This window comes from Haliotis cracherodii, unplaced genomic scaffold, assembly GCF_022045235.1.
Source record: "Haliotis cracherodii isolate W230 unplaced genomic scaffold, xgHalCrac1.p SCAF_39, whole genome shotgun sequence".
Lineage (NCBI taxonomy): Eukaryota > Metazoa > Mollusca > Gastropoda > Lepetellida > Haliotidae > Haliotis > Haliotis cracherodii.
The window spans coordinates 1,142,545-1,169,922 of record NW_027266296.1 but is presented as its reverse complement, the minus strand read 5'-3'; the positions used below and the strand labels follow the sequence as shown (position 1 = coordinate 1,169,922).

The window sequence follows — 27,378 nt, the reverse complement described above, 5'->3', positions numbered from 1 at the left end:
GTGAGTGGTTTTACGCCGCTTTTAGCAGAATTACAACAATATCGGGGGATACCAGAAATTATTGTTTCATCGGATGATTTCCTTTATAATGTGACATATTGCATGTAAACTGAATAGCTAACTATATATCCTGTCTCCGAATTGCATACATTTTCCTTTTTGTTTGTGTGATATTTGACGCCGCACTCAGCACTATTCCAGCTGTATGATAGCGGCCTGTATATAATCAGGTCTGGATCAGAAAATCTATAGATCGATATCCTCGATGATGCAATCAACCAAGTTACTGAGCCTGACCACCCGATTCCATTAGTCTTACGACACGCATGGGTTGCTGAAGACCTCATCTACCCCGGGTCTTCACCATGAGTCAGTGCGTCAGTACTGTCGGTGTGTATGTGGGAGCAAAGCCTGAAGTAATCCAGATCTACCACTGTGGTGAAACCCACAAAGCACGGGTATGGTGCTGGTAAACCTAGTAACACAATCGGGGAGAACCTGGACTCGAACCCACGATCATAGATTTTCTGCACAGCGCCTTGGACAGCGCCTTGGATTAAAATCTATCCAAACCCTTCGGGCAATTTTACGCATAGAGTTATCGTTATAACATATAGACTAGACTTGCTTAGTGACAATTTTTGATAAAAAAATAAAACTTAAACTGATTTTGTTCCCATATAAAACGGCATCCTAAAATGTTGGGTCGGTGTCTCTTGAATATCTCATTAAAAATATACAGTAACCTGTCTGAATCTATTAACACAGACTTGAAGCAAGGCTACGTGTAAACCTGCAACAACCTTAATCTCGCCGGGCTTCGTTTCAGACGTATTTCTTTATTCGAGAAAATAATTAACTTGACTGGATCTCACCCGGATTAATAGATGATGATGAAGATGATGATGATGATGATGATGATGATGACGACGACGATGATGATGATGATGATGATGATGATTATTATTATTTATTTATTTATTTATTTATTTATTTATTTATTTATTTATTATTATTTATCATTATTATTATTATTATTATTATTATTATCACAACAACAACAACAACAACAGGGCTACACATCACAGTCTGGCGAGCGCGTAGGCCGAGGATGGTTGTCACATTGTCTCTCTTATGCTACCATAAGTCTGTCACTATGTTGGTTATGTAAAAAAATTCCTTCTTCGGGACAGGTCATTAATTATATGGGAGGGGGGTATCAGGGGAGGGTCTCCAAATATATATGACCGTCTCTAAGGGAGTGTCATAAAAATAATTCACATGTTTGGGGACGGTCATGTTAACATGTACAAGGACATAGGGATACAAACTATGACAAGCATTAGGGGAGGGTCATAATTTTCCGTACATTAGTGTACTACTATTAGTGTCAAAAACCTCTGACCTACCATCCCTGTAGTAAATGGCCATTCCCTAACGCTGTCCAAATCGTTTCAATCAGAATATACATGTAATTACAATTTACATGGCGTGTCATATTTTAATAATAATATATAAAATAATGAAATAAAATAATATGAAATTAAAATGAGTGATTAAAATGTTTAATCATTTGGGAATTAAAATAAACGTAGAACTAAATATTAATTCGATGTGGCCTTTTCCAGACCTCCTCGCTATATTTATACTTCAATTCCGATTTTACTCTGCGATCAGATGTCAATACATTGTTGCTATATTCAACTAATATCAATGGATGGCGAGACGCACATTTGTACCTTCAATAGCTATTTGGGTATTAATCATCTTCAGTAGTATAGATTATCGCTGCCTTATACCACCGAAAATAAACCTCGAAGCGACGTCAATATATTCCCTCTCCATGACTGTCATTTTGTGACGTCATAGAGCGTCGCGTGACTCGTGCATATGTCAGAGGGCATTATGTCACGTACAAGTCAGTGTCAGAGTCGGGGAATGTGTCTGGCACAGATACGTCTGCTCAATTCAGTATATACTCTGTCATCTATTGCCGCAGGAAATTGGCTTCAGACAATAGAGCAGCCTCACACAGAAGTTCTTGGTAACAGTGTCTTGTGATTTGGTACGTTATACTTGCAGTATGAGGCACAGCGAGTGAATATGGTTTTACGCCTCCTTTAGCAATATTTCAGCAATATCACGGTGTGGGACAGCAGGAATGGGAATTACACATTGTGGTGAATCGAACCCGGGTCGTTGACGTGACAAGTATCACTAATTAAATATATCACTTAATACTTAAGAGAGAAGAGGAGAGAGAGGGGTGGCGGAGGAGAGGGAGATGAGAGAGAGAGAGAGAGAGAGAGATGGAGATAGAGAGAGAGGAGAGAGAATTGGGAGATAGGGGGAGAGATGGGGAGAGACGGAAGTTAGAGAGAAGAGAGGAAAAAGAGAGGGAGGAGGGAGAAAGAGTGGGGAAGAAAGAGAAATAGAGAGATGAGAGTGAGGGAAGAGAGAGATAGAGAGAAGGGAGAGCGAGATGGAGAGAGGAAGAGAGACGGGAGAGCGAGATAGAGATATTTGAGAGAGGAGGGTGATGGAGAGAGGGGAGCGAGAGGGCGATTGAGAGAGGGGGGTAGAGAGAGGGTGAGAGAGAGGGGATAGAGAGAAAGATATCCACGTGCCAGCCGAGACCGTACCTTGATGCGCGGAGTGAGTGAGTGAGTTGGGTTTAACGCCGCTTTTAACAGTATTCAAGTTATATCGCGGCGTGTCAGCTTAATGTGGGAGGAAAGCCCGAAGTGATGCAGGTCTCCGACGTTTACCACTTCGGTGAAACCCACGAGCACGGGTATGGTGCTGACAAACCTAGAAACATAATCGGAGCGAACCGGGATTCGAACCCACAATCATAGGTTTCTGGCGTGCCCAAGGGACGCAACTCTGCACAGCGAATCGCGGCGCCTTTAGACGACTGGGCCACCCGTGCCCCCCTTGATGCGCGGAACCAACGCAAACCACAGTGATGCACCGCCACCCGACATTTAGTACCGGTGTGCGATAGTATAACATTCAGCTGATCCTTTCAGGAAACACAGCTTATCAAACATTTACCAGTCTATAAATCATTTCGTCCTCATTCCTTTAGAAACCAAACTAATCGGTTGAACTGTCATTGTACAAGCAGTATGCGTCTATATGTGTACCTATGAATGCATTTGTTATTTCGGGTGGTCATTTCTTTAAAAGGTCAGCCATAACGATTACAATAGTGTCGGGTCAATACAATATTTCCATCAATACATATTTCATTGATTTGACAGTTTTATGCAGTTCCTCACAAACTTAAGGTTAAATCCAGTTTTCTCTCACCCTCGAATAATTACAAAGGTATCAAAGGTATCTAGCAGCGACTTATTAATACTTAGCGGAATGTGTCTTACCTTGCTCAATATAATGTCCCGGGAAATGTTCTTGCATCAATAATGAAGTGCAGTATAACACGCTTATCACCCACAAAGGACATGTGGAATCCCGTCGGCAGAAAGGTTAATGTCACCATAAATCAAAATTCATGTCCTTGGTCATCTACAGTGCTGCCAACAGCATTAACCCACGACCTAATGGCCCGTCCGAACAATGAAGAAATTAGTATCTCCTCAAATCGCATGTCAACATGTTGCATTCGACGTAGAGCCGGTCTGGCGTTCATCATTCAAGCAGAGAATAGACCTAAGTAAACGAAGCCCCGGGGAGAGCACAAATAGAATCCGATGCAAGAATTCTTACAGATGTTCTGTGAGTGGTGCCGTTGCGATCAGATTGCCAAAGATAAAGGACTGCCTCCGACTGGATCTATTGCAATGTTGACATTGTGTAAACGATATCTGTGCCTAAACTTTAACATTATAACACATCTGGTTGGGCGTGTTTGAAGGAGGTTCTTCTCGGTGTTGCGAAAGCCACGGAGACAAGGAGCCTTGGAGCCGAGACAACCTTTACAGCCCCCGTGAATTGTATATAGAACCATATACATATATTGTACGTTGGTTGATTGTAAAGGGAGCTACGTTGGAGTGATTTGGCTATCCTAGCAAATTTGATCAAGACGTTTATTGTGATTGATTATTTTCGAGTTGCAAGTTGCCATTTGAGAGTCGTAATTACAAATTTTGATTCATTGTTCAGTTTCATGCGACTTTATATGAATTATATATATGCTCCCTGAAAAGGAAAAGATTGTATCTAGATACATGAACTGGACAAGAAGGGCCTTTATCAAATATCCTTTTTGAAATAAAATATGCCATTGGACATAATTTTTTTTATATACATTTTTTGCGTGTTTTTTTTTATTTTATTTTTTTTTATGAACATTTTTTTTTTTTTGCAGACAATGTATGTTGCATTGGGATATGATGACATGCATCAACCAAGTCAGCGAGTCTGACCACCCGATCCCGTTAGTCGCCTCTTACGACAAGCGTGGGTTACTGCAGATCAATCTAACCCGGATCTTCAAGGATCCATCCTTTGTATAATATATAACAAGACAATATAACACGGAAAATAAATATTTCATTTTAGAGACTAAATATAAGTCTACATTTTTTTTCCAAAACCCACTTCAAATATGTTGACTCCGTGGTCCCAATGCTGAGTGTCTGTCCAAAGGCAAATCAGTTTGCCTTGCCAGCAAAGGAATGTTAAACCAACTTTGACAATCAACACTTTTGTCGGTGCAGCTTTTGCCTTCGAGACGTGCCGTCAAAAAGAATTTAACCGAATTTAAAAAGAAGCTCAGCTGGGAAAACTTAATTTTTTCTTCCCTTGCTCTGAATAAGAAACTATTTCTGCTTTAATTAATTCTGTGAGGACGTTGGAATTTTACGCACTTTGAGCAATACTTCAGTTATAACACGGTATGTTGGCTTAAGGTGGGGTAGAAGCTGAAGGGGATGCAGGTCAAATAAAATAAAGAATCCCAACAGCATTGGTATTTTTGGCAAACCAAGGACCGTATTCAGGCCCAATCTAAGAAAGTACTGAGGCTGGCTATGATGGTCTACGATGCTGGAGTTCGTTCCTAACTAGTCTTGTACCTTCTTTGAGAGGCATTTAGAAGTTGGAGTACTAAGTAAGGATAACGGATGAACAACTTCTTTATTACAGCGACGTTTCCTTGTAGGTTCTAACACCGTTATCAAGCAAGTGATGTACAGAGTTTGGTTGACAAGTATATATACAGGATAGGAGGCAGTGTTTATACAGTTGAGGAGGTTTAAGATACAGTTACACTGGAGTAGAGAAGACCGTTATGTACACAGAAGGGTAAAACATATTGGCCGATGAAGCCTGTAATATAAACAACAAAAGGATTATGACTGATTGGGGTCTTTGATGAGTTGATGGTACGCCGTTGGTATGTAGTAGCCTTGGTTACGGTTGATTGATGGTTAGCGTCTTTTGATTATAAACTGTATAAACACTGGTACTTGTTGTTACCCTGCCTTTCGCTCGGCATTAAGGGGCTAAAACAAGGACTGGTCGGCTCGGAGCCAGTGCTGTGTCTGAGTGGGGTATTCATGTTAAACTGCGGTATCTCAGTGAGCTAGCACTATAAATCGGCATCAGTCCGGACCAGTACAAGCAGACAGACACACACACGTGCATGGGCGTGCAATAATCTTTGACGCGACGTTAAACCCCATTTCACCATCCACTCACTCTTTCACCTAGTAACTGTCACTCACCTCCCCACTCTGTCCTTCACTCCTGCCCTTGACCACTGGTCAATCAGACCCTAAATATACCCACGGGCCGCCGTGATGTAGCGGGAATGTTGCTGATCGTGCCGTAAAACAACACTCACTCACTCCGATTGGTTGTCGTAAGAGGCGACTAACGGGATCGGGTGGTCAGGCTCGCTGACTTGGTTGATACATGCCATCGGTCCCAATTGCGTGGATCGATGCTCATGATATTAATCACTGGATTGTCTGGTCCAGACTCGATTATTTACAGACCGCCGTCATATAGCTGGAATATTGCTGAGTGCGGTGTTAAACAACAAACCAACCAACTAACCAACCAACCAACCATTCCGATTTAAACATGCTAGAAGTATCGTGGCCAGATTGAAAATCACTTTTTTATTACAAGCATTGTTTATCACCCTGACGAGCATCATTCCATCGAAACAGACAATCGGCAATGGTCTCCTTCAATCCCAGACCCATCCCACCAGTAATCTCTAATGCGTGTTGCGAAAGCCAATGATACTTCAATCTTAATGGGATCATGCGATCTATAGCACGTAAATGTACCTACCACCTAAGTAGCCCTTAGTAGACACTACTTCATCACGGGGCTGTTAGCTGTCCCCTTCTATTGCCGAGCGCTTCTCGGTGTGTAAACACTTCCAAAAAACGCTAATCAATTCTTGTAAAAAGCAAAAACTCCATAACATGTGTGTGTGACCATGAGGTAGACGGATGAGGCGTCCTTGGAAAGCATTTCTCATCTGTTTGCCTCACAATGTATCTCGCGAGGCTGCTTCTAACATAAAAAACAAATACAAGTCTCAAGGCGCTGAACAATTATTGTCGCAATTGTTATTGATATTATAGAAAGGATGGATCCTTGAATATCCGGGTTAGAATTTATCTCAAGCAACCCATGCTTGCCGTAAAAAGCGACTATGTTTGTCGTAAGAGACGACTAACAGGATCGGGTGGTCAGGCTCGCTTACCCGGTTGGTGCATGTCATCGTATCCCAGTTGCGTAGATGGATGCTCATGATGTCAATCACTAGTTTTTCTGATCCAGACCCGATTATTTACAGACCGCCGTCATATAGCTGGAATATTGCTGAGTGCTTTTTTAACCAACAAACAAACAGGCAGCATAGGTGGGATTAACTTTCAAGGACAACACGATAACATTCACGTTTTCACACCCAGCCTTGCCACATCGCTATGATTTCATTAGGTCTTTGGCTTTTCCGACGTTCATCCCCTTGGTTCCACGTTATATTGCTACATATCTTTGTACATTAAACCCCACCTGTCTGTAAGTGAGTGAGTATGGTTTTACGCCGCTTTTAGCAATATTCCAGCAATGTCACGGCTGGGACACCCGAAATGGGTCTCCGGCGTGACGAGCGAACCGCTGGGCTACCCTACCACCTTCTATCTATTTATAAGTACACATCAGCCACTATTTTATCTCAACATATTCTATTCAGTATTCATCCGATGAAGAGGGGGAGGTGGGGTAGCCTAGTGGTTAAAGCGTTCGCTCGTCACGCCGAAGACCCGGGTTCGATTCCCCACATAGGGGCAATGTGTGAAGCCCATTGCTGGTGTCCCCAGCCCTGATATTGCTGGAATATTGCTAAAAGCGGCGTAAAACTATACTCACTTACTGTGATGAAGAGGAAGAGGAATACCTGAAACGTCGTTACATTTTGGCAAAGTGGTGAGTGGCGGATGTTACCCTTTTCGTGAACACCTGGTGTCATTATGCATTCATATACTTTTCATAGCTATTTTAATTTTTTCGCCTAATGAATCTGCTTATCTGGATAAGCGAGACTGGTTAGTCTCTGACGTTGACGTTTAATATTTCCAACAAAGAAGCTGTTATTTATAAAAGTTTCATGTGTTATCATTATCTTTACGTAATTCATTAAAAAAACCGGAACTGACGTATTGCAGAGAAACGGGATAACTGTAAAACAATTGGAACATGTTTTTCACGTGTTCGTTTACGTCATAGTTCTTTATTCGAGGTGAAACCAGAAACTTCAAAGTTTTAAATTCTCCACCAAGAGAGCGATCGATCTGAGACCGTTGTCTTCGCGTTTAATCCTCATGTTATACAACACCTCCAACACGCATTCAGCTCTTGAAAAAAGACTGCATTATGCGCTGTCCGACTGATCTCAGCGCTGTATGTATAATTAAGACACGCAATCAGCGGGATGGAGACAGGATTTTAACTTTAGCTCGACACAACTCCAGCTATTTTCGTTCTCTCGCTCACATCGTTACGGACCTCGGCCCTAGTTTGGAACCAAATCAGCTGATCTGCTACATTTAAGTATTTGTTTATATGACCCTATCGTTGTGTTATTATGAAACTTTTTTGTGAATGAATATTTTGATTCAAACGATGACGTATCGACCAATTAATACCCCTTCTCCTCCCCATAAATAAATAAAAGCAACGACAACAATAATGATTCAAACACGAACGCAAGGGACTCCTGTTGCTACAAGTGTTGAATGTCGTTCCAAGTTCAAAAAAAGTTTTTATGTGCAAGCATGGACCGATCAGCACACAGGTCAAAGCGTTAAATAACGGTTAAGTAACGGTAAACCGACAATGCTTGATGCCGCAACCTGTGTATAACACATATTGTGTCTGTAATGCCACCCTCTTATATATAGCCGTAGTGTTACAATTACCGTATTAAATGCGAAATTCATAAAAAAAAACCGCCGCCGATCACATCAGCGCGAAACTGACGCTTATAAGCGTATGAACGCCACGGTTCTAGACGTTGAGTATCTTGTTTCGAAATAACGTCAACGCTACTAGGTCACTGGCAAATACAAATAAACAAATACAGAATCATCGTTTTTCATGTAATGAAAAGTGTTATCTTTGCGATAAACCAATCCGATAAATCGGAATCACGATCCGATGAATGACGTCATCAGCTGAATTCTATAAGTGAGCTCCGTACACCGATGTATAACGTTCCACACACGTTTCGTCAGCGGCATTCCCACGTGGGGTGATAACGTCAACAAACATGACTGCAGATCATTTGACACTATTATAAATAAACAAGTGGTTTACTGAAGTATTGTATTCCTGCGCCTGCCAAAGACTCGCAAAATACTGACCCAAATCTGACTGATTTGAAATCTGACCCATGGGGATTGTAGGTTGGAATAGATGTCGGTCCTCAGTAATCTAGTCTTGTCTTAAGGGTGTCAGATTTGGTCAACTGTGACGACGCGGAGCATTGCTAAGTTTGTTTGTTTGTTGTTGTTTTTTGTTGCTTAACGCCGTAGAAAATTCCAGCTGTATGACGTCAGTCTGTAAATAATCGAGTCTTGGACAGACAACCCAGTGACTGACATCATGAGCATCGATCTACGCAATTGGGATACGATGACATGCATCAACCAAGTCAGCGAACCTGACCACCCGATCCAGTTAGTCGCCTTTTACGACGAGCATAGGTTCTGTATACACATTTATTCCTAATATATGATATACGAAAACCTACCCAGCTAATACTTTCAATTTAAGACCCTAAAATCTGTATTATTGACATAAACAGGAAAAGTCAATAGATGTTAGCGTGCGACCGTGATATAATAATCTCATCGTACGACTGTCATGAAGGGTCATCATCCGACGAACACAATATGTAAGCCAATTAATAAATCAATGAATCCAACTGAAAACCATTGAAGTCTTAGCAATAAATTTAGTCTCAGCAAGATCAGTAAACGCGCTGTTGTATCACTGTCCAAGACTCGATTGTTTACAGGCAGCCGTCGTATGGCAGGAGGACTGTGTGCGGCGTCAGGCAACAAATAAATGCTTACTTTTTTGCGTAAAATATGTTAGTGGATGATGCTACCGTTGGAACAGGACATGCTTACATGCGAACACCTGGTGTCATCCCTGATCTTCAGCAACCCATTCATGATTTCCACCGCTATTTTCCCTATTACGCCCAATGAAATCTGTTTCGGCAGATAATCGAGACTGGTTAATCTCTGGAGCTGACGTTTATATCAGCACTTATCACTGCGTTTGCGTGAGTGAGTGAGTGAGTGAGTGAGTGAGTGAGTGAGTTGGGTTTAACGCCGCTTTTAACAGTATTCCACTTATATCACGGCGTGTCAGCTTAATGTGGGAGGAAAGCCCGAAGTGATGCAGGTCTCCGACGTTTACCACTTCGGCGAAACCCACGAGCACGGGTATGGTGCTGACAAACCTAAAAACATAATCGGGGCGAACCGGGATTCGAACCCACAATCATAGGTTTCTGGCGTTCCCAAGGGACGCAACTCTGCACAGCGAATCGTGGCGCCTTAAACGACTGGGCCACCCGTGCCCCCTCACTACGTTTGAAGTGAATACAATGGTCATTATTGCTCCGTCCAAGCTGGACATCGACAATTCTTTGTCATCATGGCGAGAAATTCATATTGTGATGGGATTTACTAGTTTCACTGCTTAACGTGACTATGACAAAGCCAACACAATTTGATGGCAGTCATGACCCTCGTATAGACGATACCAAATCATTTATTTAATTTCCATGAGCCATAAAGAGACACCAAAATCGGACGTCACCTTGTACGAATTATAAACGGGGGTCGGAATGTGGTTCCGAGATAAGTCAACCTATACCACTACTCTTTTGCTGCACGGGGTATTATGAAGGGAACGGAATAAGCCGAGTGAATCCGAATGGTTCCGACTAGCTGCCAAAGCTACCACTGAAACGATTTTAATTCACTATTCTGGATACCTGTTGGGGAACTTTTCAGTTGCACGGAGGTTGTGTGACACAGATTAAGAATCGATACTGCTTCGATCTAATGCATTCTTGACTGAGCTTATTTGATTGTCAGGTAGAGCGCGGCTATTCATTAATCATTCATCCTGTAAACACAAAGGCAACATGGAAAAAGCGCAATCGGCACCAAGCAGGGAATCGAGTTTATTATTGACGAGGCGTTTTTCTGACACTTTTTACTGGCACGGCCAAGCGTTGGTTTGTTTCTCATGCGGCAAATGAAAAGAGGAAACTACTACTACTACTACTACTACTACTACTACTACTACTACTACTACTACTACTACTACTGCTGCTGCTACAATAACAGCAACTTCTACTACTACTACTACTACTACTACTACTACTACTACTACTACTAGAACAACTACTACTGCTACTACTGCTACTGCTACTACTACTACTACTACTACTACTATTACAACAACAACTTCTACTACTACTACTACTAGATCAACTACTACTGCTGCTACTACTATTACAACAACTTCTACTACTACTGCTGCTACTGCAATTACAACAACTACTACTACTGCTGCTACCACTCCTACTATTACTACAACTACTACCACTACTACTGCTATCACTACTACTACAAGTACTACAACTACTACCACTTCTACTACTTCTATTACTACTGCTGATATTTCTACTACAACAACTACTACTACCACTAATACTACTACCACCACTACTACTACTACTACCACTTCTCCTCCTCCTACTTCTACTACTACCACTACTACTACTACTACTACTACTACTACAGCTACTACTACTACTACTACCACCACCACAATGTACAACAAGTAAGTACATTTACAAATCCTTCGTGATATAACATCATGACGCAGACATACATCAATAATGTTTGAGCAACCACAAATAATTCAAATTTCCAGTCATAGCAAATAATGGTAACCATGGTTACAGAAAAAGTTGGATAATCAAATCAAGTAATTGACTTCACACGATCACGTGCCATTTTTCAAAATTACAATAACAGCTACAATCGTGTCTTATTTAGCCTTGATGAATTGTTTCCTTTATAGCCCATGCTATATAAAGTGCGGTAATATGGATTCTATCAGCTTAATATAATCGTTCGTTTGCATATATTTTTCATCAGTGAGTAAGTGAATATGGTTTTACGCCGCATTTAGTTGTATTTCAGCAATTATCACGATGGGGGGAACCAGAAATGGTTGTTTCATCAGGAGATTCCCTTTATATTACGGTACACTACGGTTATTACGAACTCAAAGGGACCACTAATTTTAGTTCGTAATAATCGTAGTGCGTTAAAAGCATATATACTGCTTATATATAAAAAAATGGCCGAGACTAAAAAATAAGTTCGTTATATCGGTCAGTTCGTTGTAAGCGTCTTCGTTATAAACATAGTTTACTGTATAACATATTGCATGTAAACTGAATAACTTTGTAGATCTCCTGTCTCCGGGGGAACGGAAACAGTTTCTATTTCTTTGTTGGTTCACGCCGTAATCGGCACTATTCCGGCAATGTGACCAGACAATCAAGTGATAACATCATGAACATCGATCTACGCACTTGGGTCACAATGACTTGCATCAACCAAGTCAGGGACCCTGTCGTCTCAGTCAAATCAAACTCACGGATCCGAACTGTAACAATAAAAGGGACATTGTCATCTTGTCGTTCATTTTAATGCCTGTTTTGTGCATTTTAGATGGGGCGACAATGCGCAACGCTACATGAGAAAATGTCGCGTTGTCTCATTGTTTCTCGTTGGTCAAAACAACAAATATTATCCAACATGAGATAATGCTACAACTCGATAATTGGTCAATATAATCGCATTGTTGCGCTTTTTTGTTTTGTTTTGTAAGGGCAACAACGTTAACGCGACCTGCACTAATAGATGAACGTGTGCTGATACAGCCGTAAGCAAGAATCACTCACTCGACAACGTGACAATGACCCTGCTATGGTTCGATAACACAGCATGTTCAGCATGAAAAATGTCAAAATAATTTAGAGTTATACAGGTAGTTTACTGTAATCATTTCTGAAACGTTGTCAACAACATTGAACATACCCTGACCTCAATAACGTTTTCTTTTATCAGGTTTTCACATGAACAAACAGCTGAACACAATGATGCGGAGAGTAGCATCTAGATTACCAGACACGATGGCATTGGATAATTATTGGAACTTACACGTTTGAAAACAGGCTAAAAAAATACTGTTGTTTTTTTCTTCCGTGGTAATTTCTTCCCACCGGCTTTGTTAATAATGTGAACATCATTATTCGTTTTAGACTTGGCATGGATGATCTAAAAATTAACACAGAGAGATTTTCATCTTTTGAGAAATCCCTAAGGTTATGCCCATTCTGTGACAGTGTTGTCGAAGATGAATACCATTTTATGTTTATTTGCCCTATATACGAAAATCTAAGAAACAAGTACACGTGTACTTACCGCAGTGGTCTTTATCTCATTTTAATGCTATAACATTGTCTCCATTACTGTCCTGCAAGGATTTTCTAACACAAAATCAACTGGCCTTGAACATACATTATGCGTTTTTGTTACGAAGTGAATTGTTTCCTTGACTTTGTATCTTATAAAATATATCATGTAACTCCATTGTATATGGGCCTGTGGCCTTTCATACGATAACGAATTGAATTCAATTGAATTGTGAATGTTTTTTTGTATGATAAGACTTGAAATGTCAAAATCCTATGGATACAATCGTAATAGCTGTAACTGGCAACATTTGATTTGTTTGACAAGTTATATCTAATTCAGATTGTGATTTTTTTTATAAAACGAACATTTATACGCGTACGTACATTTTCAAAATGATGAGAGACTAACTGACTAACATACGCATCGATCTACGCAGTGGGAAACAATTCGCCAGACTCAGAAGCAATATGAACCACAGGATTAAATAATTTATCAAGATCGTCTTTATAATCAATTTTGTGATTTCCCGCAATCAGATCAACAAGAATGGAAGTGTAAAAGACGTACACAATGTGGCTTGTGTGTATCAGGGGACGTTTCCTGGTTCAAGGATGTTGTTGCCATGGTTACATGTCAACATATGCTACATATGCAGGTGGTTGGTTGGTTTGTTTGTTGTTTAACGCCACACCAGACAATATTCCAGCTATATGACGACGGTCTGTAAATAATCGAGTCTGGACCAGACAATCCAGTGACTGACATCATGAAAATCGATCCACGCAATTGGGATACGATGACATGCACCACCTGATCCCGTTAGCCGCCTCTTACGACAAGCATAGTCGCCTTTTACGGCAAGTATGTGTTGTTGAAGACCTATTCTACCCCGGATCTTCACGGGTTACATATGCATGAGGAAATTCGTTGAAAGGATCATGCAGCTTGAAATATATAAGCGATTTCAAGAAACTTCCATCAGTCGACCAGAACATTGATAAAGGTCGCCAATATGTAGATATCCGTATTTTACAGAAGCCAAATCCATTTTAAAGTATGTTAAGATGAAAATGGATATCACCAACCAAACGTTCATCATCATCTATCCTTTCCTTTGCCATCAAATGTCCCGTATCATAGGTGTCGCCCTTGGGGTAGCAGGAAGCATATTTTACGGAAACTATGCGAGTGAGTGAGTTGGGTTTAACGCCACTTTTTCAGTATTCAAGCTTGATGTAGGGAGGAAAGCCCGAGATGATGCAGGTCTCAGACGTTTACTTTGGTGAAACCAACGAGCACGGGTATGGTGCTGACAAACCTTGAAACATACTGAACCGGTACTGGAACCCACAATCACAGGTTTCTGATGTGACCAAGGGACGAAACTCTGCACAGCGAATTGCAGCGCCTGAGATGACTGCGTCTTCAGGAGGAAAGGGAGTTAACTGTAAAAGTCCAGTTTCAACCCTTGCAGAACTTGGCTTGAATTTCTGGGCGAGATCGTAGCGCCCAAAGTGGCTATTACGGGTTATGTCCCTTTTATGTCCCTCCTATGACCAATCAGATTCCACCTGTGATATCACATATATAGCATTTGGTTCAAACAAAATTGCGGCGTCCAGTGAAGACGATCTGATTGATAATCAAGATCTATATTGTAATAAAACGGGTCTTACTTCACGATGTGCATCAAATAACGTAAACACCTTGATGGGAAACATGAAAGGATTTGGAAAATATTTGTTGAAGCCGAATTGGCGGTACACAAGCTTTACAAATTCGGAAATCGACGGAAATTTGCACGTCAGTTGACGTACCGGATGTCAGTTTCGCTACGCGGTTATGTTTGGATTATACATAGACTCGATAGTCCAGCCAACATATAACTTCAAAGTAAGAAAACGTAAACTTAGATTCTTAAACCGTTATCATGCTCCATAATTCTTGTCTAGTTCGGCAAGGATGGCCACTGGACTGGTCAGTTAAGCCCCTTGCCTCGCGAAGAAGAGACGACTCGGCCACTCGGGCTCTCTATGGTAGCGAGTGAATCCAGAGGATATCATAACACAATGGGGATATGATACCCTGGAGGATGGTTTGATGATAGCGAAGATGTGAACCACTCACGACGTTGTCGGTAGCAACAAAGTCCACGGCCTTGGTTTTGGAAGGTCACATCAGAGACCAACAATGTTATAAATTACGTTTAGTCTTTGATGAATCAATACCTTCCCTTGTAATTAGAGTCTATGGATAATGAGGAGGTCTGCCAACTATTCCTGTCTCACCATTAATCTGGCTTACGTCTATTCTACTAAAGTGTATGCGTCCGTCATCGATCCATAATTGGTGCACGACGATAGCAAACGAGGATCTTTCAGAACAGTTGGACCTCGTTAATTAGAACTGTGTCGATATCGTTCTATAACTTTTTTTCTATGAAAGGAGAAGCAGAACGAAAACAATCCAACACGGACATGTTATTTGTTTCCAGTATTGCCTGGGTCAAGTCAAACAAGGTTCATCAGCGTGACGAACGAACATGACGTGTATCTCCCACCCTGAAACACCGGGACCCCATCTCGTGTTTGTGGACACCTGGTGGTAGCGGAGACACAGGTCGTACGTACATACGTTTTATTGTTTTTATTGTTTGTACGCGGCATTCAGCAATATAACGGCTATATGACGGTGGTCTGCAAATAATCGAGTCTGACAATCTAGTGACACCATGAACGTCGATCCATGCAATTGGGATACGATGATATGCATCAACCAAGTCAGCGAACCTGACCACCCGATCACGTTAGATGCCTCTTGCGACAAACAAAGTCGCCTTTTACGGCAAGCATGGGTTGCTGAAGACCTATTCTACCCCGGATCTTCACGGGGTGGTGTCAGTACAACACTGGGACACCATCTTGACACCTGGTTGTAGCAGTGACACAGTTCGCCCCGGTAGAACACCAGGACACCATCTCTCTCTGTATTTGAGGCCGTTGCGGGGGTAGTCTAGTGGTTAAAGCCTTCGCTCGTCACGCCGAAGACCCGGGTTCGATTCCCCTCATGGATACAACGTGTGAAGCCGATTTGTGGTGTCAAGGAATATTGCTAAAAGCGGCTTAAAACCTTACTCACTCAATCGTATCTGTATTCACCTCGTGAACATGATATTCCCTATATTTGCCCCGTCCCAACTCCAGTTGATTCAAATTCGTTTATTGCGAACAGAACCCGCTCTACACAATCCCGAAACAAACATTATACATCATCTCTGTGCGCTGACATCCATAATGTTGTCACGATGGCGAAACGTTTTCATAATCATCCCTCATCATTCATAGCTGATTTGATAGAGTACATACTAGATGCTCGACAGGGAAGCGATCGATCATCTCCACGTGACGTTACTTCGCAAACACATTAACGTTACTTCCAAACTCCCAGTAAATCCTAACAACGAATGTGTATCACGCCAACAAATAATTACACTGAAGAGAGAGGACGTGACTCGAGACACAGAACAAATTGAGGTGCCGAGGCCAATGGTTGGATCGCGTGCTCCTAAAGTATCACACACAAACGTTCATGTCGTTCTTTGCCAATGAAAGCATCGTAAACATCTGAGTGTTAAACGTGCATTAGGGACTTGAATACTTTCTGATAAATCACATCAACGAGGAGTATTAATAATTTAATTAACCAAACTCCGGATTTACTTTAACAAAGTTGGTTTGAGTGCGCTTTGAACAGTATTTTTGTCATATGTCACGGCGCGTCTCATAAGGAAGGCAATGCAGGCTGACTTTACTAGCACAGGTATGGTGCTTACAAACCTAGACACTTAATCAGGACTAAGTAGGGATTCGAACCCATGAATACAGGTTTCTCGACAACAGAGGCACGCAACTCTGTACAGCGAATCACAATGCCACTTGGCACCAATGTACCGCCACCCGCCCCCCCTAGAAATACTTGGAATGTTAATATCATAATGAGTGAGTGAAGTTATTTTACGCCGCAGTCTAACTATATAGTGACATGTAAACTATCGCGGCCAGGCAAACAAGTGTTTTTCAGCATGAACATCGATCGATCATTACCGTCGGCGAAGTTCACACATATTGATCAGCTGAGTCAACGCTGACGGCGTGGACATCAAGCATGGCTGCTGGAGACACACTATGCCCCGAACCAAGTAACATAAATCTTACAGACTAAAGAGTAAAATCAAAAACTAATATTTATACATGTTAGTCTCCCGTGTTCTTGTTCTTGTGATGCACCACACGCCTCATCAGCATCTTCGCCCAGCGCAGTCAAATTTACATACGCCCTTCATTACAAGCTCTTTGGTTAAAATGAAAACATGCATTATGCTATTATGATAATTCAGAAAACTGTTTTACCTCACCAAAACAGGCTATTACATCAAATAAAAAGCATTATAAACGAAGGAAACCTCCGTAAACCCCATTATAACCGGGTGAGCAAGTTATTGCTTGCTGCCCGTTCGCTCCGAGTTTTAATGAACCTTGTGTGTTCGTTGCGCCATCAATTACCGTTCTAATTCTATCCTGAGAGTGGAAACACTCACATATGGTCCAGCTATTTCAAGAGCTGGAATGGCACGCGTTTCGCTGCCCCCAGTGTAGTTGAAATTCTTGCTCGAAAAAGACTTATGTTTAAAAATGTTTCATGTAAACAGGCTTGACAAAATGTCTGTGTCCTCGGGGGGTTGAAGATTTTTGCCTTTCTGTACAGCTCATGTGACAGAGAATAACAGAAGAAAACAGAACAGAACACAACACGTCAGAATTGAACAGAACAGAACAGAACAGAATGTATTTGAAATTTTGGTCAACGTGGTCCATAAAAATGTTGCAGAGGAACATTCTAAATCGTCACAGTGTTAAATAAGGAATATATATTAGCATAGAGCAAACATATATCTTAGATTAATAGCATTTTCTCGTTACATCAATAGTAATTTATTTATTGTTGCATCAATTAGCAGACTATACTGTGTACCGCAACAGGGTATTTAAATGAAGGGCTTTCTATTTTTCCCTAACATATAATGCATGACATTAATCTTAAATGCTTCCCACGTTACATGATTTACCTATTGCACTTAAAGCTAAAATAAATAATAAAAAAATAAAATAAATAAATAATTATACAGTAGTAGAAGTTGTACTTAACGAAGAAAGTAATCTTAAATGTAGAGTTTGTTACAGTCACCACTTTCTAAACAGCACTGTATATTTATGTAGAGAGATTCTAATTCTACAAAAAGCTCGTGTTGATGGTATGCCATGTAGATGTGTCATATACATTTCAGGTTGAACCTGAAACCCCGTTAATACGGACCCTCGTTATCCGATAACCGCTCTTCGGGGGATAACGCTTGGTAACTCTTTATATACCAAAAGAGTCAATGTTACATACGCATTATTCGTTAATTCGGACACTTGTTAATCCGGACAGTTGTTAATACGGACGACTTCATTTGGAACAGTACCGTCCAGGTTAATGAGGACAACGGGGACAGAGTTGGTCAAGTCGTCTAATATAAGACGTAGTTATTCACAATGAGAAGTGCCAAATAACCCATGATCGTGGGTTCGAATCCCGGTTCGCCCTGATTACATCTCGAGGTTTGTCACTACCAAACCCGTGCTTGTGGGTTTCACCAAAGTGGTAAACATCTAAGACCTGCATCACTTCGGGTTGTCTTCACACATCAAGCTGGCACACCATGGCATGACAGAACTATTGCTGAAAAACATCGTTAAACAAAACCTACGCATTTTGAAACAGAAAAAGAACTATTATAAACACACATCCGATCCGAATCTGATTTGATGTCATAATTATTTCTCAAGTCAAATATGTTTTCGAACCAAATTGGCCCGTGAACTAGATCTTTGTGACATAATAATTATATCAATTATAAAACCACGGTGCCAAGAACGCAACTGAAGTCGTTAATAACGCATGGACACTCTCAAAATATCCATCACACATGTGTTATGGGAAATCAATCATAATAAAAAAAGGATGTAATAATGTAAATTAACGAGTTATCATCTCTTCATGTTCATTAAATGTTTGGTTCTATTCCAATCTCCTTGAGATCGGCTAACTCCAGCGGTGCCAGGTTTGTTACGGGAACACGTAAGTAGCTACTCAAGTGACGGGAGGTTATTAAATAAAATTGCATCTACATGCATCATTACTGTAATGACCAACAAACGTCATGTTGATTTCACATAGACGTCATGTTCCCAATACAGCAAACACGAAATTGACCTCAACGACAATGCAATGTACACGAAAATAGTCATGTTTATTTCAGATGAAAATCAGTGTTACCATGTAATGGTACAACACGATCGCGGTCACAATGAAATGTATGTGAAAATAGCATAGCCCGCTTGCCTCGTAATTAGGAAACGGCTAAGTTTTTTTGCTTCTTCGTGATTAATTATTGATTTTGTTCGGACGTGTGAAATCGGGGCTGATGTAAGGGTTTGCTTTTTGGATCTGATTTGTTTTAAGTGAAATAAACACAGTTCAGCCATTGCGGTACCAACTGGATTCAGTCTGGCTATGGCGTCCATGCCAACGCATGCCGTCAAAGGGAAAAACGCTGAAAATATATAATTTTGATAGAAACAAGCTTCTACATACAAACTGAATATGAGTCCCAGTGAGACGGGGGATTCAGAGGCTGAACATGTTGAAAATCTAGACTTGCTTCATGAAGTTATAGCATTACAGTAAGGGCTGGGCGGAAGGGAAATAATATGGTTCAGGGACTATGAGATGGACCAGTAGCCACAGACATGCGAGAAAACAGCATATCTTTGTACGTTGAAAGGCTATATTTGTTCGAACTCGGTACGACGCAAGGGAAACGACCGATCTCATCTAAACTACATCTAGCTTAGAATACATTTCATCCAACTAGAGGTACGTTCGTGACTTAAAGCCTCTATTTGCATTGTTTACAGTAAATTATTTGTGTCTTTGATACATGATGGCAGCTGTCTTATCTCATGCGTCTCCGGGCGGATGGGTTTGGCTGATTTTGAAAGATTGTTTCGTAAAACTAAAAATATCAATACAAATTATATTTGTATGCTGATACTGCTGTCAAGTAATGTGATTATGCCACTTTCACACGCCCCGTCACTAAATGATGAAAGAAAACATGCTAATGCCATCTTGCACAGCAACGAACTAATCTGGCGTGTGAAGGAATATTGTCTTCACCGACGCCCTCATGAATCGCGTCGTTGCTTGATCAGTCAACGCCGTCGGAGCACGATCTATCAAAGTCAGCCAGGTCACTCATTTTGACCACCCAATCCTCATTATCGGCTCTTACGGCAAGCATGGCGTATTGGGGACCTATTGTGTCCGGTGTACAGAAACCAATACTGATTGACTGAGACAATGAGTATAAAGTATTGGTTCCTTATAAGTGAGTGAGTGAGTATTTGTTTACGCCGCCTTTAGCAATATTCCAGCAATATCGCGGCGGGGGACACGAGAAATGGACTTCACACATTGTACCCGTGTCGGGAATCGAACCCGGGTCTTCGGCGTGACGAGCGAACGCTTTAACCACTAGGCTACCCGACTGCCCTGGTTCCTTATAAACCAGTACTGAATGTCCTCGGACATTGAACACTAGGTATGATTGTCCGGTACCACTTATCCCAATATACAATGTCCGGCGGGTATTCTGCTCGTAGGACTGTGGCATCTATGACACCGGGACAGACAACAGTTTCAAACTAAGCTCAGCTCAGCTCCTCCTGGGTAAGAGCTCAAGAAGAAAGAGTGAGTGAGTGAGTATCATTTTACGCCGCTTTAGCAATATTCCAGCACTTTCACGGGGCACATCAGAAATGCAAGAGGAACGAAATCTATGTTATTGAGGTACAGTGAAATCTAGTTAACTCGAAGTCATGATGGAAGTGGATATATACTTCTCAAAAGACGTTAAAGAACACCCGATGCTTTCATACTGCAGTCATCTGAAAATATCGGGAGTTCTTTAACTTCTTTCGAGTAGTATATATCGATTTATCTGTAGTTATCGGTGTTTCCTTGTGATAGTGATATGGATTCTTCATGGATAGTGAACTTAAATCGACTTAAACGATACATCTATTTGGAGCGTATATCGTGACATCCATCGTCATATCTCACGGTATAAGTTCATGATAGCGATATGGATTCTGCCAGGATCATCGTTAAATCATAAATCATATAAACCATCTATTGAGTGAAATTTAAACCTTATATCGAGTTGATGAAAATCGATCAAATTCAAATGACCTCACTGGCTGAAAGCTAAGTTTTCATTATGTCCAGGATCCCCCTCGGACGTTCTAATCTCAGTCACGTTCTAACTGTATCAGTTTGCCGTGTTGGCTTCGAATTCCTAATCGCCTCACCGACTTTGTGTCAACTGCCGATCGAGACCCAAAAAAGTTTGCGAACTGAACATAATCCGAATAAGAAAAAGAAAACGATAAAAAAGCGAGTTATGTCCCTTTGAAACAATGACGTCAACTCGGAGGTCCTGCGGGAGATTGGATGAATATATTCGAATCTGAAGCCGATATGCGCCCCCCTCCGTGATGATGCTGGAATATTGATAAAAGCGGCGTTAAACATACTCACTCGAGATTCAGACATGTACAATTGGTGTTTATGTACATAGTTAAAGAATGATTCACCACATCCCACTGCATCCCATGACAACCAGCTGAACGAAAAATAACGAAGCAATTGGAAATTGATGATGACGGTATTGAGACACAGATTTCACATCAGCATCAGCATCACATCATGTCAGCAGGATACAGACACGGTGATGGGGGGCATCCATTTCACCCTAATTACAGCTGATGGAAGATGCATGCCTATTTGAGATCCCAATACCCGTCTGGGACATATAAAAGTAGTAACAATGGACCAGGTAACAAGGTAATTGTAGGTCATGATCTGATACCGACTCTGAAAGCCTTCTTTAAGCTGGACATCGACATTGGGTGTAACTATATATTCAATTATCGTGAGGACTTTGCAGTTATCAAGCCAAATCTTGGCCAACCACGGGTGGTATACCTTTCTAAGAATTATATTGAGTCGACGATTACGGTATGGCTGAGGATGTGTGAGTGAGTTGGGTTTAACGTCACTTAAACCAGTAGTTCAGTTGCATCACGACGTGTCTGCTGCATGTGGGAGGAAAGCCGAATTCCTAATCGCCTCACCGACTTTGTGTCAACTGCCGATCGAGACCCAAAAAAGTTTGCGAACTGAACATAATCCGAATAAGAAAAAGAAAACGATAAAAAAAGCGAGTTATGTCCCTTTGAAACAATGACGTCAACTCGGAGATCCTGCGGGAGATTGGATGAATATATTCGGTTTAAAAAAAATGACTTTTTCATTCATTGCACCGACAGTCCACTACATTTATTTTAGCCCGAGGGAGATATGAGAATTAATTTTTTAAAAAGCTTGCCACTAATTAGATACGGCATCCACTGGTCATGACCTGGGGAGTATTGAGAGAGGACCAATCTATAGGAGACGCATGCCCCTTCGTCACAATCAATATTCGTGTTTTTTTCCAACAACTAAAGCATGGTTAAAACTATTGTTAACTGAGAGAATGAGAGTGAGTATTGTTTTACGCCGCAGTTTTACAGTAATATCCAGACAGAGGACACTACGAAAGGGCACAATCTGTATCAATGTGGGGAATCAAACTCGGGCAATCGTTGGAAGAGTGAGTGAGTGAGTGAGAGTGGTGTTTTCCATCAATATTCCAGCCATATCAAGGCAGAGGGACACCAAAAATGGGCTTCGCACACTGTTCGTTTGTGAGGAATCGAACCCGGCTTTTCGACGTGACGAGCCATCGCTTTAACCACTAGGCTACCCCACCGCACCACTTTGTAATGAGACAATGAATGGATATTGATATTGTCAAATGAAAGATCAGTATACCAAATGTCTTGCAGAGTTATCATACCTAGCCCAGACAAACCAGTGATTGATATCCTGAGCACGGATAATCACACATTCTATCAGGCCAGCAGATACCATGTACAGGTCGGATTAGAGTCTCTGGGCTCAGTGAACAGTTGGTCTTTCGTGACTGCCACACTTCCGAGTCCCATTTAACCGCCATTGAGCCCCGTCACTCTCAAAAGAACCCATCGAGCGATACTAAAAGTAGTTTTGATTGTTTGTTTGTTGTTTAACGCCGCACTCAGGCATATTCCATCAATATGACGGCTGTCTGTAAATAATCGAATCTGGACCAGACAATCAAGTTATTAATATCATGAACATCGATCAACGCAATCGGGATACGATGACATGCATCAACCAAGTCAGCGAGCCTGACCACTCGATCCCGTTAGTCGCCTTTTACGACAAGCATAGTTGCCTTTTACGGCAAGCATTGGCTGCTGAAGACCTATTCTACCCCGGATCTTCACGGATCACCAAAAGTAGTATGAGTATCGGTTTTGCATCGCTTTTAGCAATATTCCAGCAATATCACGGCGGACTTCATTAGAAATGGGCTTCACACATTGTACCCGTTTAAGGATTCAAACCCGTGACGAGCGAACGATTTCACCACTAGGCTACCCCGACAGCCCCCGATACAAAAAGGCTGGAAGATCAAAAGTAACACGTGACCTGCTTACGTCACAAGGAAATTCCCTTTTTGCAAGTTTACAACTACCACCACAAAAGCTTAGTTAAGCCTATCTCGCAAAACAAGGACTTACGCGTAGAAAATCCCCGCGACGCTCAAAATAGTACAATCATGTAAGCCGCCTTTTGGTATTAAACAGCGCTTAGAAAAACCACTCAATGACTACCTTTAGAAATATCAAACAAGTTATACTAACATGTAATTTTCGCTTTTCAAATCAGCCTGTACATACATTGTCCGTTCAAATCCGGAAAAATACCGTGAACTTTTTTTAAATAAAAGACATGATTACCCAGTACTACTTTAAGCTTAATTCACAGCATTAATAAACCATGCTAAGCTTGGGGGCACCCTTAATTATAAACTTGCCGTTATCAAAATAACCTTCGTGTGGGACATTTCCGTTATTTTAAAAATGGGATCAGACGCTAGCTTTTCCTTTTGAGCTTCACAATGGAAATGTTTTCTAGAATACATCAGATTTAGCTCTCGAGTCTTTTTGAAAAGCAGTAACTCAAGGCGCGCCACTTTGGGGATGCGAAATATGTTGAAATGTATTGACTTATAGAAGACAGTAATGGCAATGTATGGCCTGCTGTGGCGCCTTCAGGGGGCTTTGGTATATTCTTGGGAGGCTCCGTTGTAGATAACTCAATAAATGCTTATCACTTGTTTTTCGGCACCTAAGTCCCCTACAATGGGGGTAACAGACAGCATGATTTTTTAACTACACCATGCAAAGTTTGGGTTTAACACCGCTTTTAACAGTATTCCAGTTATATCGCGGCGTGTCAGCTTAATGTGGGAGGAAAGCCCGAAGTGATGCAGGTCTCAAACGTTTAGCACTTTGGTGAAACCCACGAGCATGGGGATCAGACGCTAGCTTTTCCTTAGCAAACCTAGAAACATAATCGGGGCGAACCGGGATTCGAACCCACAATCATAATTTTCTGGCGTTCCCAAGGGACGCAACTCTGCACAGCGAATCGCGGCGCCTTAGACGATTGGGCCACCCGTGCCCCCCACAAAGTTCAGAGTAAGTACTTATCCCTGCATTGGTCAGTGTGTTATATTTGGGCTAAATGGTTTGGATAGCGAGTGAGTGGTGATCGAGTGGGTAGGTGGGTGGTTGAATGGTTAAGTGAGTGGTTGAGTTGGTGAATGGTGGAATGAGTGGTTGAGTTGGTGAATGGTGGAATGAGTGAGTAGTTGAGAGAGTGAGTGAGTGAGCCCGAAGTGATGTAGGTCCTTAGGTGTGAGGTGAAATGGGGTTTAACGTCGCGTCCAAGATTATTGTACTTATATAGCGACGTGCATGCACCTGTGTGTGTGGCTGCTTGTACTAGTCCGGACTGACCCCACTCAGACACAGTATACTGACTCCGAGCCGACCAGTCCTTGTTTTAGCCCCTTAATGTCGAGCGCCAGACAGGGTAACAACAAGTACCATCTTTTAACGTCTTTTGGTATGACGCGGCCGGGGATCGAACCCCGGACCTTCCGCTCCCCGGGCGGACGCTCTACCACAAGACCACGGAGGCGGCTGTAGGTCCTTAGACGCTGCGATCGATACTCATCATGTCAATCACTGACTTGTCTGTTCCAGACTCGATTATCTAAAGACCGCAGTCATATTACTGGAATATTGCCGCGTGTGGCGTTAAACAACAAACAGGCCTGAAATATAAATATCCTCATTTATAGAGATACGCTGTGTTTATTAATTTCTGCACGGCAATAGATGAGATATTCCAAGACGTCTTATCTAACTCCAGGATATGAATTAGGGATAGATTGATAAACGTGACACCCGAATCCGTGAAATGTTGCAAAGGAAAAACACCATATGGTCGTGTCAGCAGTCCAATGGTTTCAAGAGTTCACAGTTTTGATAAAACCGACACACTGACTTGCACAACTTTCACGTACTGTTCAGGGCCCGTCCCTAAAAGCGATCTCAGCTCAAAGGTAATCGTACCTCCATCCTTTAACATAGACTTATGACACTGGTATCGCTTTGTGTAACGGGCCCCAGTTAACCATAGGGAATCTGGGGCCGATTAAGTCAATTGTATCCATTGTCATCGTGAAGATATATTCCACTTGCGGCCGGTATGGGAATCGAATGGTCAAAATTACCGTGTGGGTACGATGACCCTTATCCGGGTCATACATTGTGACCACCCGATCCTCATTTGTCGACTCTCACGAAGAGGACACATTTCTAGGGGTGCTTTACATAGTGCAACCGTAGAGGGATTCGAACCGAACTGAGTGTGATTAAGGCGAACACAAATTATTGAATGTGTTATCTCGCTGCCGTAATATCGAATGCTATTATGATAAATATCAAATCGGGAGGCGGAGTAGAAAAGGCGTTCGCTCGTCACGCCGAAAGCTCGTGTTCGAATCTGAAGCCGATATGCGCCCCCCTCCGTGATGATGCTGAAATATTGATAAAAGCGGCGTTAAACATACTCACTCGTATTTAAAGAGGAATTGCACTGTGATCAACATTCGATCCTTAGAGACAGATATGTCAGTGTTGGCGAGAGATTCAGACATGTACAATTGGTGTTTAAGTTGTGGACATAGTTAAAGAATGATTCACCACATCCCACTGCATCCCATGACAACCAGCTGAAAGAAAAATAACGAAGCAATTGGAAATTGATGATGACGGTATTGAGACACAGATTTCACATCAGCATCAGCATCAGCATTAAATAATGTCAGCAGGATACAGACACGGTGATGGGGGGCATCCATTTCACCCTAATTACAGCTGATGGAAGATGCATGCTTATTTGAGATCCCAATACCCGTCTGGGACATATAGGAGTAGTAACAATGGACCAGGTAACAAGGTCATTGTAGGTCATGATCTGAGACCGACTCTGAAAGCCTTCTTTAGCTGGACATCGACATTGGGTGTAACTATATATTCAATTATCGTGAGGACTTTGCAGTTATCAAGCCAAATCTTGGCCAACCGCGGGTGGTATACCTTTCTAAGAATTATATTGAGTCGACGATTACGGTATGGCTGAGGATGTGTGAGTGAGTTGGGTTTAACGTCACTTAAACCAGTAGTTCAGTTGCATCACGACGTGTCTGCTGCATGTGGGAGGAAAGCCCGAGGTGATGTAGGTCTTAGACGTTTACAACTTTTTATGAAACCCATAAGCACGTGTATGGTGCTGACAAAAATAGGAACACATTTAATCAGGTGGGGCGGTCGGGTAGCCTAGTGGTTAAAGCGTTCGCTCGTCGTGACGCAGAGGACCCGGGTTCGATTCCCGACATGGGCACAATGTGTGAAGCCCATTTCTGGTGTCCCCCGCCGTGATATTGCTGGAATATTGCTAAAGCGGCGTAAAACCATACTCACTCACTCACTCATTTCCAGGGGGAACCTCAAATCAAAGGTTTCTGGCACGCCGTTCGGACGCAATTTTGCACAGTTGGTGAATATCAGACTAACATTTAGTCCCAGAAATAAAGTTATCGAGTTTAAAAATATATATACAAAATAAAAATTAATAATGATATCCATATGGAACCCAGAACAATCCTTAATTTCAGAGGCAAGGCAATCTA

At 41.7% G+C, this 27,378-nt stretch overlaps 1 protein-coding gene across 3 annotated transcripts in view; it reads right to left on the bottom strand.

Moving 5' to 3' along the window:
• Positions 1-27,378, bottom strand: part of LOC139478131 (uncharacterized) — a 131,315-nt gene that overhangs the window by 77,164 nt on the left and 26,773 nt on the right. The window contains exon 1 of one of the 3 annotated variants that reach the window (XM_071260459.1): positions 3,387-3,474. The exons of the other annotated variants lie outside the window; for them this stretch is intronic. The gene's annotated coding sequence lies outside the window, so the exon portion shown is untranslated. Of the gene's footprint in view, positions 1-3,386; positions 3,475-27,378 lie in introns of those variants that run through there. 3 annotated transcript variants of the gene reach the window in all.